This window comes from Leopardus geoffroyi, chromosome B1 (genome assembly GCF_018350155.1).
Source record: "Leopardus geoffroyi isolate Oge1 chromosome B1, O.geoffroyi_Oge1_pat1.0, whole genome shotgun sequence".
NCBI lineage: Eukaryota > Metazoa > Chordata > Mammalia > Carnivora > Felidae > Leopardus > Leopardus geoffroyi.
The window spans coordinates 83,488,402-83,504,715 of NC_059327.1; the positions used below are offsets into that span (position 1 = coordinate 83,488,402).

General features: G+C 36.0%; 1 long non-coding RNA gene across 1 annotated transcript in view; it reads left to right on the plus strand.

Annotated features, from left to right (window-relative positions):
* LOC123591992 overlaps positions 1 to 16,314 on the plus strand; it is a 90,093-nt gene that overhangs the window by 36,781 nt on the left and 36,998 nt on the right. The gene's annotated exons all lie outside the window — the stretch shown is intronic.

The window sequence follows — 16,314 nt, forward strand, 5'->3', positions numbered from 1 at the left end:
TGCTTAATACTAATAGATGAGAGCAGGATAAGAAAGGAAACCAAGGAGAGGAGAGGTGAACATGACACAGTGCTGAAGAGTGTCAAAGAGGGAAGCAGGAGAAGAATGATGAAGAAGTGAGCCAGGAACTATAGGTGCAATGATTTGCAATGATTGGCAGAATGTTTGGCTAAATAAATAAATGAATAAATAAATAAATAAATAAATAAATAAATAAATAAATAACTGGTTTGGGAATCAAAGTAATACTGGCTTCATAGAATGAGTCTGGAAGTTTTCCTTCCGTTTCTATTTTTTGGAACAGCTTGAGAAGGATAGGTATTGTCTCTGCTTTAAATGTCTGGTAGAATTCCCCAGGGAAGCCATCTGGTCCTGGACTCTTACTTTTTGGGAGATTTTTGATAACTGATTCTATTTCTTTGCTGGTTATGGGTCTGTTCAAGTTTTCTATTTCTTCCTGTTTGAGTTTTGGAAGTGTGTGGGTGCTTAGGAATTTGTCCATTTCTTCCAGGTTGTCCAGTTTGTTGGCATATAATTTTTCATAGTATTCCTGATAATTGCTTGTATTTCTGAGGGATTGGTTGCAATAATTCCATTTTCATTCATGATTTTATCTATTTGGGTCATCTCCTTTTTTTTTTGAGAAGCCTAGCTAAGGGTTTATCAATTTTGTTTATTTTTTCAAAAAACCATTTTTTAAATATTCTATATTGTTTATTTCTGCTCTGATCTTTACTATTTCTCTTCTTCTGCTGGGTTTAGGCTGTCTTTACTGTTCTGCTTCTATTTCCTTTAGGTGTGCTGTTAGATTTTGTATTTGGGATTTTTCTTGTTTCTTGAGATAGGCCTGGATTGCAGTGTATTTTCCTCTCAGGACTGCCTTCGCTGCATCCCAAAGCATTTGGATTGTATTTTCATTTTCATTTGTTTCCATATATTTTTTAATTTCTTCTCTAATTGCCTGGTTGACCCATTAATTCTTTAGTAGGATGTTCTTATTTTTTCTTATTTATTTATTTTAAGAGAGAATTTTGAGTGGGAGAGGGGCAGAAAGAGAGAGGGAGACAGAGAATCCCAAACAAACCCCTACACAGTGCTCAAACCCACAAACCGTGAGATTGTGACCTGAGCTGAAATCAAGAGCTGGACGCTCATCTGACTGAGCCACCTAGGGTCCTTGGCAATATTCTAGATAACTTTCTAAACTCTTTTGTAATGTCTTCATGTTTGCAAATTTTGTTACTGCCTATTGTCCAACATGAATCTGTACCTTTAGATGAATTGGAACCACTCTATGTAATTAGAGCCAATACAGGTAAATTCTGGGGCTTCCCCACATTGCTCATATTTTAACATCTTAGATTCTAACTTACAGAAGATTTTCATAATTCTGCTTCATTAATTTCTTGTTCCTACATTTATCTGGATCATACCACATTTTATGTTTTTTTGTTCCCATACCCACATATCTGGACCTGAGCAGTGGTGCAGCGCCTTTATTTCTGAAAGTTGGTTCACCTTTTCCAGCTTGCCTTTGTTCTTTGGCAGGAGCTATTTCTGTCTGTATTAGTACTCACAGCAAGATAATGGCTAATGTAGATGCTATAGCTACACAGTCTGGGTTTATTTCCCAGCTTTGATTTGTTAGTGGGCAAACTCAAGCACCTTCTTAACCTCTTTAAATGACTTAGAACCCTGTGAGGAAAAGATGCACATTCAAATTGAGTAATATGATTAGTGAATTGATTTGCAATGATTGAATTATTCACCCTCCTCTCCTATCCTCTTTGATATGTAACTTTGCAGAGTTTTGCTACTCTAGGTAGGGTTACCTGCTATACCCACCACCCTCCACCTTGGCACTGGTTTAGCATGAGGCTTGATTGGGCAGGTGCAATATTAATAGAAAGAATACAAGCAGAAGTTTGGAATGGATTTGTTCAGTGGGGTTTCCTTTCTTGTGGTTTCACTAATACTACAAAAGCGTATCAGGGTAACCTCCTGAGGTTGAGAAGCATAAGGAGTAGATATGAGGCTAGCTTAGATCAGCTGTCAGCCAGCTGCCAGATGTATCAGTAGGTCTGACCAAGCATTGCCTAGTTGACCGTCCAGCTGACACTAGACATATGAGCCATAAATGCTTATTGTTAATTCTGTTGAGGCTTTGTGGGTTTTATTATAGAGTGTTATGACAGTAAAATGAGAATTAATTTTGGAACTTTTGAAAAAGTGATGTGAGCAAAGTTTATGTAGACCGGAGTTATCATTTAGAAGTCGTAGCAGCAGTGTGCCTTTAACCACACCTAAGCCTAAATGTACAAGGAGAAATAGAGGTTAATAGAATTTAGAGAAAGAAATGTGTGGATACCAGAGCTGTGAATCCCAGTCAGCCGGTGATTACATTGCAGGGAAGGAGTTAGGGGAATAAATACCTTCATTTCACTCTCCCCACTAGACCTACTGGCTAACTGTTAGATGAACAGTTGGTCCAAGATTCATCTGGACCACGATTCAATCTTAGGTCCAAGATTTCCTAAGCACCCACTCTGGACCATCGTGTTTCAGGAATTGGGATTAGCAACATATCAGAGCTAGGCTCTAATAAGCCTCAGCAGTTCTAAGTATTTTCCTTTCCAAAAGGCATAGTCAACCGGTAAAATGGCCCCAGGTCCCTGTGGGAAGGACTGGGGTAAGATTTAGAATATAGACCTCTGGCTGTGTTGCATGGTCTTTCCTCAAAGATCCCAGCCTCTGTCCTCAGACAAGGGCCTCTTGGTTTGTGAACTGACCTAAGTCTGGTTAGGTAAGGTATAAATTTCTCCTATAGTGATTTGAGTTAAGATCTGATAACCAAATCTAGAATATTTCTGCTAATATATGTGTAAAGATACCTTAATGGTAAGCCTGCCTGTTTTATTTCCAGGGATCATTGATGATTCCATGATCAAATTCATCATCCCCACAAATCCTTATGTGTCAAAATAGTTTGATTTCATTTTCCTCAGAGACTTATTGTTTAATTTCATGCACCTTATTGCTGATATGCCAACACCTGGTTTCTACCCCTTTGGGATTGTGTTATTTCCACTGAGATCAGGAAACTAAATTTTAATGTAGCATTTCCATTGTTATTTCTAGCTTTCAAAAGGCAGCCACCACAGAGCTTTTCAATTTTCTGATGCTCTTCTCATCAATGCCTGGGTAAAGGGAGTATTTTGGGGCCATTCCCATGAGGTGTGGTTGGGATGGTGAGCCAGTTGCATATAATGGATCCATTCCCACCTCCCATTTCCCCTCAGAATGCCTTCCTCTCCAGTAACTTTTGAACATTTCCACATTTTGACCTTAGTGATGTAGATCAGGGGTCAGAAAACTTTCAGCAAAGGAGTAGATAGTAAACATCCTAAGGCTATGAGGATCATATGGCCTCTGTTGCAACTACTCAGATCTGTCATTTATAGCTCAAAAACAGTCATAAACAATATGGAAATAAATAAGGTTAGCTGTATTCCTATAAGGCTGTATTTAAATGAACAGAATGAAGACCAGATTTGACTGATGGACCATTATTTATTGACCCCTGATGTAGATAACTTTGGGATCTCACTTCAGATAGCCAACTTAGCAAACTATCAATGCCATAGCCATGTTTATGGTCTAATACATTATTTGTGTATCCTGAGTAAACAGAGTCTAGTTAATAAATTCAGCTAGATCAAACTTTAGGTTTAATTATAAGTCTAATATTCTTAGATTTTACTTCCATACGTGCTCCTTAGCCCTGCCAGCATGTGTTGTTTCTCTTTTGGTGTATAGATCATCTCTTTTGGAGCTGGCCTTATATTATTCCATCTGGACTGGGCTTTAACTCTTGTTAGGGTCCAGAGTTATTGGGCAGTGGTTGGGGTGGATTCCAACAATAGATGTTAGTTTGTGAGGCAACTCTCCCTGGTTAGTCATTGGATGACTTTTACTAAAGATTAAGCTAGTTCCCTTAGAAGGAGTGTGGGGAGAGTATTCTTGAGAGAAAAAGAGTTGCTTGAATTCTACAAACGATATTCAGAGAGTTGTGGATTTGGAATCATCAGCCTCATCTGTATCTGTTCAAATGTCCTATTCTATATCTCAGAATCCTATTCCTTCCCCTTTCACTAGGACCTTGCATTTCATTAGGGCCAGGAAGTATTGAACATTTAATTGCTGATGTAGTTCTATAAAACTTAAGATCAACCTTACAACTGAGTGATTTGAAGAGCATCTGAAAAGGGATTATTTAAGTACTGGGCAAAGTTTAGGGAAAATACTAATGCAGCTGATGATGGGGTGGGTTATTAGGACACAGGCCACCCGGCTACAACTAAGGGACACCAAAATACACTAACTCAATTAGAGAAATTTATTACTTTCTAATGTTAAGACTCCAGTGGTGAGTGGTCTATTGATAATAGAAAAGCTCTAACTTTTTCAACCTATGACTTCCAACATTGTCCCAGTCCTCTTCATTTTCTAAGGAAATGCGAAAGGGTAAAGGGGAAGTTCAGGGGAAGCAGCATTGACTCTTAGGAGATGACCTGGATGTTGCTTTCATCATTTCCGCTACTGTCTCATCAGTCAGTACTTTCACTAGCCACATCTTGCTTCAAGAAGGCTGGAAGTTTAGCTATTATCTGGGTGGACACATGCCAAGTAAAAATGTTGTAGAGTTTATTGCTAAAAGGAATAAAGGGAAATATACTGGGTGATACTTTGCTATAACTGCCTCAAATGATATACTGAAGGCAAACATCCAGCAGGCAATACTTATAAGGGCACACAGAAGGTGTGAGATGATGGCCTGGGGCCCATACTTATATAACTGGGGAGTTGATTTTTGGACTGAATTTGTAAGTTCGTTCATGAATTTATTTGATTTAGGATTTTGATGTGAATATTCAATATCCTGAGGTACATTTGTTGATCATAGAGAAATTATGCAGTAAATACTATTCTTTGTTATTGAAGGTCATGGTGACACTCATAATTCATTTTTCTTAATATGTGCTCTTGTCCAGTCATGATTTATTTTTGTAAGCTTATCTTATATTTACATTAGCTTTTTCAATTAAGATCTGCACTGACGAAGGGACAAAAAGTCTAGAAGGGTTATTAGTACTAGACAACTGTACTTTAACCTCATTCAACATGGGTAATATTTTCAAGCTCTGAAAAGACCTTTATTATCTATTTATAAAGGTCTCAAGGACTCATACATTTTGCCTTTAATCAAATAGTGGGGAAATGTATTTACTCCTATTTCATGCAGATCTAAATGTTGTTGGTGGTAATTCACAATAATGTAATAAGAATTTGAAATGAAGGCAATATTAAAAACACAGCATTCACTATTATAAAAAGTGCAATGGTGGTTCTAACATTACCATTTCTGGCTGATGTTAAGATTGGTGCCAAAAAGAGATTATTTTTGAAACTTGAAATATGAAAAAGATGATGCATTACATCTACTTGACATTATCATTTCTGATGATGCGTGTCTCCCTTAATTTTAACCCTGAAGGGTAAGATAAAAGGTTAGTCTTTTTAGAAGATTAAAACATATTTTTAGTCTTATTTCTCTAGGCTAAGTAGAGCGAAAACTTGAGAAATTATGTGGAAAAGTCAGCAATTTTTAAAATACTTTACCATGTACATAGTGCTACTTTATTTAATTTTCATGTGGTACCACAAGGGTAATATTACTGTTTCCATTTTGCAGAGGAATTGTAAGGTTTAGAGAAATTAAAGGCAGTAGCTCATTCAAAAGCAAACATTTCACTTGGTAGGAAATCAAGAATAAAGCAGCTCTGTCCCCAAATTCTGTATACTTTCTATTATACCATACTGTCTCTCATTATAATAGACAAATAACCATGATAATTCATGTTTTAAAAGACTACCTATTTTCTGGCAAATCACTTATTTTATTTTATAGAGTAGATTTCCAAAAAAGAGAACTTGGAATGCCTAAATTCTTAATGCATTTATTGTTCATTATTTTCTAGTACAGATTTCCAAAAAAGAGTTTAGAATGCCTAAGTACTTATTAAATGTGTTCATGCTCAAGATCCACATTAAAATCTGTCCATTGTATGTCCTGATTTAATCTCATTGCTCAAAAGTTTTAGGTATAGCAGAGGCAGCATCTAGTGGGATATTTCTCACGGTGTGGCGTCTGTGATCTGTGTGGACTTAGGAAACATTCAACATGAGAAGGTGAGGACCACAAATTTTTGGTGATTTAAAATCTTAAAAAAAGTTAAATTAAAAAATTGAAAATTAGATAAATTCAGATAAAATAGAGAATTTCTAAATTTATAATTGTTTGATCTCAGCGAGATCATATTGCTTTAATTTTCCCTAGAATAACAGAATCTGGTTCCATCTGGTAATGTATAGATAGTTTGAACTACTCATCAGGTTCTACATTCTTTCCTTCTTTATTTCTCAAGAAAATCCCAACTTGCAGGGATTTGGTAAAATAGTTCTGAATATTCAGACCAAATATACATCTAATGATTTTACAGATTTTTTTCATAATGAAGACACATTAAGCAACAGCACCAGATGTAAAATTTTAAGCAGATCACACAGAGAAGCTGGAAGATCTAGTTAATGTTTTATTTTGGGATGTAGAGTCCAGTGATCCTCCAAATTCATTCTGGAGATTCATTTAACTATGTTCTGTTTCAGAATTTATGCAAGGTAATAAAATATGCTTTATAACATATAAAATATGTCATCAATTTCTGCCTATAGGTATGAAGAATACCATCAATTTTTAAAAGTCAAACTCTTGGAGATAAGCCCTTTTGCATCACAGTTTGATTTTCTTAAGAAACCCTGGTATCTTGTCTTTAACAATAGTAATATTTTGGTCCTGATGTAAAAGGTTCAACTGTTTGAAAAATACTAGATAAAGTCCCTAAAATATGTAAATTGAAGAAATAGTTTGAAATCATAGAAATGGTCTTTTATATAACTGGGATCACTCATTTAAAATGTAACACCTTGGGGCTCCCGGGTGGCTCAGTCAGTTAAGCATCTGACCCTTGATTTCGGCTTAAGTTGTGATCACAGTCATGACATTGAACTGGGCATGAGGTGAGGAGCCTACTTAAGATTCTCTCTCCCTCTCCCTCTGCCCCTCCCCTGCTCCAAAGTGCTCTCTCTCTTTCTCTCTCAAAGATAAAATAAAATAAAATAAAATAAAATAAAATAAAATAAAATAAAATAAAATGAAATGTAACACCTTACTTCTTATGGAGCACCCTTCATGTAGAGAAGGGTCTCTTGCCCTTGCTGACCATTTCTTTGTATAGTATGCTGAAAATAAAGTTCTCAGTGTCTCTGTGTATTGGACATTGGTTATGCTTTGTCTACAATCTATAATCTTCTGGGACCCTTACCAGGAGCCTTTTCCTCTGCTGTTCACAGTGGAGTCTTTGGACCCTATGTAGAGGAAAAAAGACAAACAGTTGGCCTTCTGTGCCATAGCAGTGGCAGGCTTCCATCATTCTGGTCCTGATATACCACAATTGCTTCCTGATCTTTAGTCTCGGTCTAATTTCATTCCTGCCATTCCCAAGCCTATTTCTCTGGCCTGCCATCAATTCTGTGAATTCTTGTTAACATTCGAACAAGCCTCTTTTTATTTAAATCATCCAGAAATTGGTTTGGTTGTAACTAAAGAACATTGACCTGCCTATGTTCAAAATTATTGCCGTTTCCTGCAACACTCAATCAAACACAAATTATTTATTTTTCTTTTTTGTGTTAATAAAACAAGGTGTTTGGCATTTTGGTGCAAAAACCTAATACCCTTTCTTGTTGCACAGCTCATGAGTACTACTTAAGTACTTACCCCAGCACAGCATTTCTAGACTACGTCATGATTTAAAAATATTGTAGCTGTAATTTTTAACAAGGTCTTTTCTCATGTGGTATGAAATTTCAGTGCTAAATGTTATAGATTATCATGGCTTTTCTTTCATCTATCTTCTGTGCATATTAAGAACTCATTCATACTACATAAATGGTTTCATCCAAATGAAAGGTGAAATACCTGGTAGGATACAAATATATTTATAAGTTTACGTTTTGTGCCATTAATGTTAAGTGACATACAAGTTGATTTGATTAAAGGAATTTTGCCAATGGTGTTATTACAGACTGCTTATATCCCCTCAAATTCATGCATTGAAACCTTAACCTTCATTGTGATGGTATTTGGATGTAGGGCTTTTAGGACGTGATTAGGCTTAGAAAGGTCATCAGGATGGAGCTCCCATGATAGGATTAATGTCCTTTTAAGAACAGTAGGAGGTTAGAGCTCTCACTCTTTCTCTTTGTTATATGAAGATACAATGAGAAGATAGCTCATTCCTATAAACCAGAAAGAGGGCCTTCACCAAGAATCTGGCCATCTTGGCACCCTGATCTTGCACTTCTAGCCTCCAGAATTGTGAGAAATAAATATTTGCTGTTTAAGCCACCTGTTTATGGTATTCTGTTATAGCAAACCTGAGCTAAGACAGACATGTTATATTTTCTTTTTAGCATGGTATTTTTCATTAACTTTAGAGACCTGTCAACAATATGATTTCTATATTTTTACTAGAAGGTATGCAATAATGAATAATCTTCCTGTAGTTTTGTCTCTTCCCCCTCTTTAGTAATAAATATCACCAAAGTTTTTCTTTAGAAATATTTTGTAATTGTTCTGGAAAAATGCAGTTGGTTTAAAAAAGAGACCATTGTGCTTTGTTTAGAAATGAAGTAGAAACCTTGATAATGTTTTATAATTCAAACTGCTATGGGGACCAGAAGGAAATGGATTACAGGTCCAATAAAATTCAATATCAAAACTTATGCAAAATAACCAATTTTGTTGGTTGATGCAGTTGTCCCAGCCTATCTTGCATTTGTTCTAGAGTCATGTTTATTACATATATTGATATTATTCTAAGTTGCAATATTTAGATTAATATTTTCTTTAGTAGTACTCTGCTTCAATAAAGCAATTCTAAACCATATTCTCTACTCTTGGGTCTTAGCAACCTGACATTAGACAATAGTAATAAGTGCAATAGTGGGGTGCCTGGGTGGCTCAGTCAGTTATGCATCCAACTCTTGCTTTTGGCTCAGGTCATGATCTCACAGTTCATGAGTTCAAGCCCTGCGTCAGACTCTGCACCGATAGCACATAGCGTGCTTGGGATTCTCTCTTTCCCTTTCTCTTTGGCCCTCCCCAACTCATGAGCTCTTTCTCAAAATACATAAATAAACATTTAAAAAATAAAGTGCAATAGGAACAATAAAAACCCAATAATAACAAATGTAAGTAATAAACACATAAGTGATGTGAAAACATGTTAGTTGAGATGAATTGCAACCTGTTAACTGAATGTGAGTTATGGTGACTAATTAGAGCAATCTTTATAGTGTATATGCACATTTCATGACTTGTAAGAATCTAAAAGGATTTCCTTGGGATTCATAGGTAATATTGCATCTAATCATTGTAAAATTTATACAAATGAAAATAATTTTTCCTCCAAAATTACCAAATCACCTGTAGATCACTTGGTAAACCATGGAGGCATTTTGAAGACCACACATTGAAAAAATTTGGATTAGAACAGTAGTTTCCATACTCTTTTAACCATACACCTTTTTTTTTGGTGAGATATTGATTATAAATATATATATCTACTAATGATAAATTATATACATTCACTCCTCTTCCAAAATTTTATGTACATTTAAATCCTACACAAAAGTTCAGAATAAAAGAGATAAAGACAAAGTAAATTGTTTTAGGAAGAACTACATTATTGGCACAAAAGTACTTTTTAACATTTATCCTTAGTATACTGGTATACTACTTTAGTGAGTCTGTGTTGTTAAATTATGTTTTATTATTTTTGAAAACCATCATCAATCTTTGTGATACAGTGATTAAAAATATTGGTTCTAATTTTGTTTTACTCTGTTAGTTAGTTTCAATGAATTGTTTTAACTTTATAGGAATGATTTTTCATAAAGATACACAAATCCCAAAGGAGGAAGTACATGTTTGGCCATATTTAAAATTTTGATAAAAAATTTTTGGGTCTATTGGCAATTACACAGAAATTATTAAAAAACTCTTCATTCTTGATATTTATGTTGCTTTTTACATTGGTATTACCTTTAATCTATGGTTTCTTTCAGGAGTCTTTTCAAGGCATTTCATTTTGTGCAAGTTAGCTTCAGAGTTAGCTTCATATAATCTGTGAATTTGCTTATGTAATCATTCATGAATTTTAATACATAGTGATATGTCTGAATACACTGAAAGTATGAGTGAAAGTACTATGGACAGTCCCTTCTACTCATCTCAGAAGATCACATGATTCAGAATTAGTGTCAAGCCACATGTTAACTATCAGTAAAGGTTAGTTTCTTTTACCCTTTTTTAAAAAAGTTTATTTATTTATTTTGAGAGAAAGAGAGAGAGAGAGAGACAGAGCACGTGCAAGTGGAGAAGGGGGAGTGAGAGAGTTCCAAGCAGGCTTTGCACTCTCAGCACAGAGGTCCATGTGGGGCTCAATTCCACGAACCTGCAAGATCATGACCTGAGCCAAAATCAAGAGTGAGTCACTTAACAGACGGAGCCACCCATGCGTCCCCTTTTACTCTTTTTTTTAAAATAAATAAAAGGATGATTCTAATATTTATTCCCACACTATTACATATCATTGTCCACACCTCCTGGAATGTCTACACACTTATTTTGGAGACCTTTTCTTTTTTTCATATCTACTGCTGCATTCTGGGAGATATTTAGGCCTGGAAAGTAGCTGCCCTTCATAGCTAATGTATAAGCAAATTGTAGGAAAGAAAGGTTATTATCAATTGCCTATCTTTCCTCTCTTTATAAACATGACTTTTAGGTTGGCATGTGGTCTACCTAGCTAGAAATCACATTTTCAAGCTGTCTTGCAACAAGGTATGGTAACATGAGTATAGTCTGGCCTATGGGGTATAAGTATAAGTGGTATATGCAACATCCAGGTCATGAACTTAGAAAGGAGGGCTCTATTCACTCTGCTTCTTTCCCCTTCCCACTGAATTACACCTGGCAGTATCAGAGCATCCAGCCTGGAGCCAATGATAGAACTGACTTGATGAAGATGTTAGAGTCATCCTGTCATGAACTGTTATGTACAGGAGAAATGGATTTATGATTTACCTGAGCCATTATATTTTGTGTTTTCTTGTTATAGCTTAAACTGTTTATCCTAACATAAATCCACAATTGTATAGATGGAAGAAGTATATGCAAGGGACAATATTTCTGGTAGCTTTCTCACTAGCACCTAGAACCAATTGCAGGTGAATTTTGGACTCACTTGTTATCTTGACCATAGATGATAGAAGCAGAACAAAAGGGCAGAATATGTTTAAATAATTTTGGAACAAGACAGTGACAGCTACTACCCTTTATCAAGCACTTACCTAGTGTTAGGAACTGTTACTATATTCTCTTATTTTCTTAAAAGTTTTATTATTTTTTAAATAATTTCTTTAAAAGTTTATTTATTTATTTATTTTGAGAGAGAGAGAGAGAGAGAGAGAGAGAGAGGGAGAGAGAGAGAGAATAAGCGGGGAGTGCCAGAGTGAGAGGGAAAGAGAGAAAGAGAGAGAATCCCATGTAGGCTGACATGGGGCTCAAACTCACAAATTGTGAGATCATGACTTGAGCCGAAACTAAGAATCTGATGCTTAACTGAATGAGCCACCCAAGTGCCCCTATATTCTCTTATTTTTAATCCTCAGACAACTTTATGAATTTGGAATTATTACCCCAATTTTATGGATAAAATGTTTATCCAGAGGGTTTGAAGACTATACAATTACTAAGAGACAAAACCTAAGAATCCAAGGTCTCAGGTCTCTTTCCACTCTGACTCTACCTTTCTAGATCTATTTTTAAAATAAATAGAGCTATCACTTGATGGGTGGAGGGACACTAAGGTTTTACTAAAATTTAAAAAATTATTTTTTATTATTTTATTTTATTTTTAAAAATTAATTAATTTATTTTTTAATTTACATCCAAGTTAGTTATAGTATAGTGCATAAATGATTTCAGGAGTAGATTCCTTAATGACCCTTACCCATTTAGCCCATCCCTCCTCCCACAACCCCTCCAGCAACCCTCTGTTTGTTCTCTATATTTAAGAGTCTCTTATGTTTTGTCATCCTCCTTGTTTTTATATTATTTTTGCTTCCCTTCCCTTATGTTCATCTGTTTTGTATCTTAAATTCCTCATATGAGTGAGGTCATATGATAGTTGTCTTTTCTGACTAATTTCGCTTAGCATAATACCATCTAGTTCCATCCATGTAGTTGCAGATGTCAATATTTCATTCTTTATGATTGCTGAGTAATACTCCATTGTGTGTGTGTGTATCTTCTTTATATATATATATATATATATATATCTTTATATATATATATATATATATATATATATATATATATATATGTATATCTTCTTTATCCATTCATCTGTCAGTGGACATTTGGGCTCTTTCCATACTTTGGCTATTGTTGATAGTGCTGTTATAAACATTGGAGTGCATGTGCCCTTTCAAAACAGCATACCTGTATCTCTTGGATAAGTACCTAGTAGTGCAATTACTGGGTCATAGGGTAGTTCCATTTTTAATTTTTTGAGAACCTCCAACTGTTTTCCAGAGTGGCTGCACCAGTTTGCATTCCCACCAGCAGTGAAAAAGAAATCCTCTTCCTTTACATCCTTCCCAACATCTGTTATTGCCTGAGTTGTTCGTATTACCCATTCTGACAGGTGTGAGGTGGTATATTGTTGTGGTTTTAATTTGTATTTCCCTGGTGATGAGTGATGTTGAGCATTTTTTCATGTGTTGTTTGGCCATCTGAATGTCTTCTTTAGACAAATGTCTATTCATGTTTTTTGCCCATTTCTTCACTGGATTATTTGTTTTCTGGGTGTTGAGTTTGATAAGTTCTTTATAGATTTTGGAAACAAACCCTTTATCTGATATGTTGCTTGCAAATATCTTCTCCCATTCTGTCGGTTGCCTTTTTGTTTTGCTGATGGTTTCCTTCTCTGTGCAGAAGCTTTTTATTTTGATGAGGTCCCAATAGTTAATTTTTGCTTTTATTTCTGTTGCCTCCAGAGACGTGTTGAGTAAGATGTTGCTGCTGCTGAGGTCAAAGAAGTTTTTACCTGCTTTCTCCTCAAGGATTTTAATGGCTTCCTGTCTAACATCTTTGTCTTTCATCCATTTTGAGTTTGTTTTTGTGTATGGTGTAAGAAAGGGGTCCATGTTCATTTTTCTGCATTTGCTGCTCAGTTTTCCCAGCACCATTTGCTGAAGAGACTGTATTTATTCCATTGGATGTTCTTTCCTGCTTTGTTAAAAATTAGTAGACCATATGTTTGTGGGTCCATTTCTGGGTTCTCTATTCTGTTGTATTGATCTGAATGTCTGTTTTTGTGCCAGTACAATACTGTCTTGATGATTACAGCTCTGTAATAATACATCTTGAAGTATGGGATTGTGATGCCTCTAGCTTTGGTTTTCTTTCTTTTTTTTTTTTTTCAATATATGAAATTTATTGTCAAATTGGTTTCCATACAACACCCAGTGCTCATCCCAAAAGGTGCCCTCCTCAATACCCATCACCCACCCTTCCCTCCCTCCCACCCCCCATCAACCCTCAGTTTGTTCTCAGTTTTTAACAGTCTCTTATGCTTTGGCTCTCTCCCACTCTAACCTCTTTTTTTTTTCCTTCCCCTCCCCCATGGGTTTCTGTTAAGTTTCTCAAGATCCACATAAGAGTGAAACCATATGGTATCTGTCTTTCTCTGTATGGCTTATTTCACTTAGCATCACACTCTCCAGTTCCATCCATGTTGCTACAAAAGGCCATATTTCATTCTTTCTCATTGCCACGTGGTATTCCATTGTGTATATAAAGCACAATTTCTTTATCCATTCATCAGTTGATGGACATTTAGGCTCTTTCCACAATTTGGCTATTGTTGAGAGTGCTGCTAGAAGCATTGGGGTACAAGTGCCCTTATGCATCAGTACTCCTGTATCCCTTGGGTAAATTCCTAGCAGTGCTATTGCTGAGTCATAGGGTAGGTCTATTTTTAATTTTCTGAGGAACCTCCACACTGTTTTCCAGAGCGGCTGCACCAATTTGCATTCCCACCAACAGTGCAAGAGGGTTCCCGTTTCTCCACATCCTTTGCAGCATCTATAGTCTCCTGATTTGTTCATTTTGGCCACTCTGACTGGCGTGAGGTGATATCTGAGTGTGGTTTTGATTTGTATTTCCCTGATAAGGAGCGACGTTGAACATCTTTTCATGTGCCTGTTGGCCATCTGGATGTCTTCTTTAGAGAAGTGTCTATTCATGTTTTCTGCCCATTTCTTCACTGGGTTATTTGTTTTTTGGGTGTGGAGTTTGGTTTTCTTTGTCAAGATTGCTTGACTGTTTGGGGTCTTTTCCAGTTCCATACAAATTTTAAGTTGTTTGTTCTACCTCTGTGAAGAATGCTGGTGTTATTTTGACAGGTATTGCCTTGAATACGTAGATTGCTTTGGGTAGTATTGACATTTTAACAATATTTGTTCTTCCAATCCATGAGAATGGAATATTTTTCAATTTTTTTGTGTCTTCTTCAATTTCTTTCATAAGCTTTCTATAGTTTTCAATGTATAGATTTTTCACCTCTTTGGTTAGATTTATTCCTAGGTATCTTATGGTTTTGGGTGCAATTGTAAATGAGATCAATTCCTTGATTTCTCTTTCTGTTGCTTCATTGTTGGTGTATAGGAATGCAACCGATTTCTGTGCATTGAATTTATATCCTGCCACTTTGCTGAATTCATGGATCAGTTCTAGCAGTTTTTTGTGGAATCTTTTGAGTTTTCCATATAGAGTATCATGTCATCTGCGAAGAGTGAAAGTTTCACTTCCTCCTGGCTGATTTGGATGCCTTTTATTTCTTTGTGTTGTCTGATTGCTGAGGCTAAGACTTCCAATACTATGTTGAATAACAGTGGTGAAAGTGGACATCCCTGTTGTGTCCCTGACCTTGGGGGGAAACTTCTCAGTTTTTCCTCATAGAGGGTGTTATTAGTGGTGGGTCTTTCATATACGGCTTTTACGATCTTGAGGTATGATCCTTCTATCCCTATTTTCTTGAGAGTTTTTATCAAGAAAGATGCTGTATTTTGTCAAATGGTTTCTCTGCATCTATTGAGAGGATCATATGGTTCTTGTCCTTTCTTTTATTGATGTAATGTATCACATTGATTGTTTTGTGGACATGCACAAAACAGCCCTGCATCCCAGGTTTGTGGTGAATAATTCTTTTAATGTATTGTTGGATCCAGTTGGCTAGTATTATGTTGAGGTGTCTTGCATCTTTGTTCATTAGGGAAATGGGTCTGTAGTTCTCCTTTTTAATGGGGGACTTTATCTGATTTTGGAATCAAGGTAATGCTGGCTTCATAGAAAGAGTTTGGAAGTTTTCCTTCTATTTCTACTTTTGGAACAGCTTCAAAAGACTAGGTTTTAACTCTTCTTTAAATGTTTGGTAGAATTCCCCTGGAAAGCCATTCGGCCCTGGACTCTTGTTTTGGGGGAAATTTTTGGTTACTAATTCTATATCATTATGGGTTATGGGTCCGTTCAAATTTTCTATTTCTTCCTGTTTCAGTTTTACTAGTGTATATGTTTCTAGGAATTTGTCCATTTCTTCCTGATTTCCCATTTTATTGGCATATAATTGCTTATAATATTCTCTTATTATTGTTTGTATATCTGCTGTGTTGGTTGTGATCTCTCCTCTTTCATTCTTGGTTTTATTTATATGGGTCCTTTCTTTTTTCTTTTTTTTAAAACATTTTTTAGTGTTTATTTATTTTTGAGAGAGAGAGAAGAAGAAGAAGAAGAAGAAGAAGAAGAAGAAGAGGAGGAGGAGGAGAGAGGAGGAGAAGAAGGGGTAGGAGGGGAGGGGCAGAGAGGGAGACACAGAATCTGAAGCAGACTCCAGATTCTGAGCTGTCTGCACAGAGCCCAATATAGGGCTTGGACTCATGAACCACGAGATTGTGGCCTGAGCTGAAGTTGTATGCTCAACCGACTGACTCACCCAGGTGCCCCTCTTTCTTTTTGATCAAACTGGCTAGGGGTTTATCAATTTCATTAATTCTTTCAAATAACCA